The sequence below is a fragment of the Canis lupus genome, chromosome 10 (assembly GCF_011100685.1).
Source record: "Canis lupus familiaris isolate Mischka breed German Shepherd chromosome 10, alternate assembly UU_Cfam_GSD_1.0, whole genome shotgun sequence".
NCBI classification, from domain to species: Eukaryota; Metazoa; Chordata; class Mammalia; order Carnivora; family Canidae; genus Canis; species Canis lupus.
In genome coordinates, this window is record NC_049231.1 from 27752843 (window position 1) to 27758190 (window position 5348).

The following is a 5348-nucleotide window of genomic DNA, read 5'->3' on the forward strand; positions in this document are numbered from 1 at the left end:
CTCCACTTGTCTGAGGAGGAAGCTGAGGCTCAGAGAAGTTCAACATCGTGCCAGAAACGTGCCCGCTTGCAAGAGGGCATGTCAGGCCTGGGGCCCAGGCTCCCTGCCGCTTCCTAACCAGGAGAGGAGCCCACCATCGCGGTCACTGGCCTCAGGGGAACACAGGGTAGTGGGGGTGAGGGCAGAAGGGAGGTACCTTGATCTTGATGAGCAGCTGGGACAGGGTGGGGCCAGAAATAAGGAAAGCTGGGATTTTTAGCTACCAGCTTGACAGGAATGTGAGCCACAGGAAGCAAGGATGATTTGCAGCTTCCCAGAGCCTCTGCACTCCCGGAAAACATCAGGAAATTGCTGGTCAGGCTTTGGAGCTTCAGGGTGCCCCTCCCCTGCAGCCTCTTCCTGATGCCCTACCCCCCACACCTGACCCGGAGCAAAGGCTCAGTCCAACCCATCTCCAGGCTGCTGGGCGGGCCAGGGGTGGGGACTAATGGCCACTGGTAGAAGCCGGCACAGTCACAGCCACCGCTTGCACTGGCTGAAGCTTGCAGGATAGTGCATTTATTCATTTTACGCCTCTCCGTTCTAGAAAAGATTTAAGGCACACTCTATCACTTATTCATACACTTATATTGTTTCATTCAATCCTTTCACTCCCTCAGGCACTCATCATTCATTCAGCTCAATTTTTAAAGATTTTATTTATTTATTTGAGAGGGGAGGGGAGAGGGAGCACGAGCAGAGGGAGGGGCAGAGGCCTTGCTAAGCAGGATGCCTGACTGGGACCACATCCCAGGACCCCCAGGGTTAATGACCTGAGCCACCCAGGCACCCTTCAGCTAATTCTCTTTATTGCAAAGGCCACTGCTCCTAAGTGCCACCTCTTTCCTCTAGTGTTCATGGGACTCCTAGGTTACCCAGGATGCTGCACCCTTGGAGCAGCTGGTCTCACTACCTCATTTTGCAGAGGAGGAGCTGATCAGTAGCCACCCAAGGTCAAAGCCCGACTCAGGGGAGAAGCCCCATCTTGGGTTTGCAACCGACCCAGTGTATGAAAAAGCCAGAGAGACACCGTGCAAAGGAAGCCAAGGCCACCAGAGGCTGGTCTATGTACCGAGGAACCAGCTCCAGCCTCGGGGTCTGAAGATCAAGCTTCCAGCCCCAGTTGTGTATTGCCTCTGCCCAAATTCTTACATCCTGGGCATCTCCACCTGGGTGCCCCACAGGACCCTTGAACTCATGTCCAAACCCAGTTCTCTACCCATCTGCACACGCCTCCTGTCCCAAACCTGCTCCACCTACCCCCATCTGAGAGTCTACTATCTCCCCAGCTGCAAAAGCCAGAGGACTCGGCATCTGTCCCCCACTCCCCCTCCTACCAAGTCCTGTACTCTATGACCTTCCCAAACCTCTCTTGAATTATCCCACTTGCCCCCATGCCGCTGCTTCCACTGCAGAGACCCAGCTCCTCTGTGGCCAGGCTATTCCAGACAAGTGCCTTAGCCTTCCTTTGAACTGGTCTTCAGTGTCTCCACACAGACCTGCCTTTGGGGCACCAAGGAACAGGTTGTGGAGAAAGCCCCTGGCTGAATCTGAAGGCTCGAAGTCCCTGTTCCTCCCTGAACTAGCCATGCTGATCTTTTTCTTTTTTTTTTAAGACTTTATTTATTCATGAGAGGCAGAGAGGCAGAGAGAGAGAGAGAGAGAGAGAGAGAGGGGCAGAGACACAGGCAGAGGGAGAAGCACTCCATGCAGGGAGCCTGATGCAGGACTCGATCCTGGGTCTCCAGGATCACGCCCTGGGCCAAAGGTGGGCACTAAACCGCTGGGCCACGGGGGCTGCCTTAGCCATGCTGATCTACACAGGACCTTTCTGCCTGTGTAGTGCCATCTAGTACTTTGACTTCCAAGGTCATGGCTAGCTAATAATGGCCTTCGTTCCCTCAACAAACTATGGCCAGGTGCTAAGTACTTCGTACAACTTCAACAGAGCAGTCCTGAGGCAGGTGCGTGAGACGGTGAGAAGCTAAATAATTTGGCTGTGATTCTACAGCTCATATATGGAGTTGGGACTCAAACCCAGATCTGACTGAGCCCAAGCCCACACACTTGGCTGTGCCGCTTTGTCTTGTCAGTGCAGCACTTTGGTAACGGGTACCACCCCATGGTCCCCATTCCCTAACAAAACTTGCACTGCCTGTATGTATGGGAGGATTATAACCCTGTCGCTTCCATTCTGGGCAAGCTGGGATAAAACCCCTGCAAGTTGGCTGCAGCTGCTGAATGCCCTGCATTCCTCGAGCCGTACCAGGCAGAGTTCAGCTGTGCCTGCCCCCTCCTGAGGGCTGCTGGCTGCCCGGCGCTGCTGCTGGGCCTGGACTGAGCTGCTGGGAAGTGGCCCCAAGCCAGGCGCTCACACACTGGGTCTGTGTGACCTTGAGCTGAAATGGCCTGTCTCCTGGCACAGCAAGAAGAGTGCTGAGAGGCTGTGTCAGACACAACACACCTTGACCTGGCATAGTTTTAATGATGGAGACAAGAGACTGTCATGAGCTATGAGACTCTGGAGCTGAATTCCAACAAGCTAACTCCAGGTGGCTGCTCAGGTGGGTCTGAATTCCTGAGCCATCCTAGCCGAACTTGAGGACTCACTGGGGGAACAGCCGAAGAGACGGTGCTGGATAAGCCGTTCTTTAGGAGGCCAGGGAACCACAGACAGGTGCCACATGGGTAAGGTCTGGTTGGCACTGGTCTGGCAATCAAAATGCGTGGCAGGATCCTGACTCTGCCACTTGTCAGGATCCAGCAAGGTAACAGATGAGTAAGTGTTTGGAAAGCTACCAAAAGCTCTGTGAATGTTCGGACTTATTACATATTACATATTAATGCTTTTGTTTTTTTCCCTTTGGGGAGTGAAGCAAAACTGCAGGATGGTTATCTCAGAGGCAGCAGACTGTAAAACTGGGCTGACCTGGGTTCAAATCCTGACTCCACTCCAGCTCTTAGCCAAGTTCTGTAACCTGCCTGGTGAAAACCTATCTCACTCAGATTTTTTTTTTTTTTTAATTTTTATTTATTTATGATAGTCACACACAGAGAGAGAGAGAGGCAGAGGCACAGGCAGAGGGAGAAGCAGGCTCCATGCACCGGGAGCCCGACGTGGGACTCGATCCCAGATCTCCAGGATCGCGCCCTGGGCCAAAGGCAGGCGCCAAACCACTGCGCCACCCAAGGATCCCTCACTCAGATTTAGTCATAGAACTTGCAGCCTATAGATGACTGGGAGTTTCACTCCACATCTGGCCTCTCCCTATCTCACACCCTAGCTCACTCGGCTTCCACTGGCCATTTCCCTACATTCTCTCAACACACAAAACATGCTCTGGCCTCATGACCTGTGCACCTGCAATTTCCTCTTCCTGGAAATTCCTACTTCTCCCAGGTAGCTCAACGTCTGCCTCCTTGCCCCTTTCAGGTCTCTGCCCAAATGACACCTATCAGTGTGGTCTTTCCTAACTATCTTATTCAAAATGCTAACTCCTACCCTTGACTTGCAAGGAGGGCCTTCTACCCTGAGAGCTGCACTGGTGCCCACCTTGGGGTGGTAGGTCTAGGGCTACCACCCAGATTAAGGAGGAAGCCATTCAGCCCAGCTCCAGGAAATGCCTCCCATCTAAGTCCCCATGATAGCGCCTATAGCAGGCCCAGCTCTGCTGGGGAGCAGGCATTAAGACCTCGCAAGGACACTGCGCATCAGTGGGTAACATGGCACTTCCACATCCACCCCACCTCACATCCTGAAGAGGGACCTCCATTTTCAGACAAGGCTACCAGCTCAGAGGGGCCACAGGGTGTATTAGTGACACAATTCAGACTCTAATACAGGTGTCAGTGGCTCTTTCCACATTATTTTTTAGATTATTTATTTATTCATGAGAGACACAGGGAGGGAGGGGGGGAGAGAGAGAGAGAGGAGAAAGAGAGGCAGAGACACAGGCAGAGGGAGGAGCAGGTTCCATGCAGTGAGCCCAACGTGGGACTCGATCCCGGGTCTCCAGGATCAGGCCCTGGGCTGAAGGCCGCACTAAATTGCTGAGCCACCTGGGCTGCCCTCTTTCCACATTCTTAAGCTCACTCATAATCCAAAAACTCAAACAGAAGCAATCATACATCAGGTGAGCCAAAGTCTAGCTCAAGAATTCCTAGCAACCCTGTCACAAGGACACACCAAGCAGCCTCACCAGCCATGTCCTGCAAAGTTCCAGAAAATGCACCTTCACTTTAAGGCTTATAGACCACACAGATTTTTATGGGCTTATTGCCACTTCGTCTCTTCCTGCCAGTCTTAGGGTAGGACTTTCTAAAGCAAAAGGAGGTTTTCACTACCTACTACCTTGATCTTGGACAAACTATGTGATTATCCCAAGCCTCAATTTCCTCATCAATAAAATCAGGATACCAAGTCTACCTGGCTCCAGAATAAATGAGACAATGCATAAACTTAATGAGACCTCCCTGAGGACTTACTCCTAATACAAAATTTCTGTAGTAACAAGAACATTTGACCATTAATGAATAGGTCCAGTGAGATGCCTGAGGCAATCAGCTTCAGTGAAGTTTTCAACAATCATACATCTGTGTTGTCTGTGCTTTGTTAGAAGATTAGAAATTGGCTCTGACAGTAAATAGTGTAGGCTGCTAGGTTTTGAAGTGGCTCTTCCCAGGGAAGTCCCCAAGATGGCAGAGCCCCACTATGCATTTAAGGAAGGAATGGCAGGAGTGAGAAAAACAGACACAACTCAGTTGTGACTGGCCATGAAGGTGCTGAGAAGCAGCTGTATCAAACTCACTGAGGGTGGGAGAGGCTGCACATAACATAAGTCACGGTTTCCAGCGTGAAGTATTAAAGACATAGGCAGAAGACAGTAGAAAAAAGTGGTCGTTGGGAGCCAAGTCTTGGCTTTTTGAGAACTACAGGACATCGAGCAAGTCACTTTACAACTTGAGTGCACTTCCTCATCTGTGAAGTGGGGATTCTACTGCCACTCCTGCGCTGTGAGGGGTCAGCAGCGTACCCGGCTTCCTCTTAGCACAGTTCATGGCAGCAGGAGGTGGTCCAAGCTTTTGCCCAAGACCCAGCACTTCCGTTAACATGCATGCAAATCATGGTAGGTCACTTACTGCCCACAGGTTTCTTGTGAGGTGCAAATAAGATACTGAAGGTGAGAATGTCCTGCAAACTGCAAATGCAATCGAAATACCAACAACTGATGATCAGGAGAAAAGTGTTAGAGGAAATCACATATTGTCACCCTCAACCAGATTCCCCCCAACAATGATGAGATGACAAA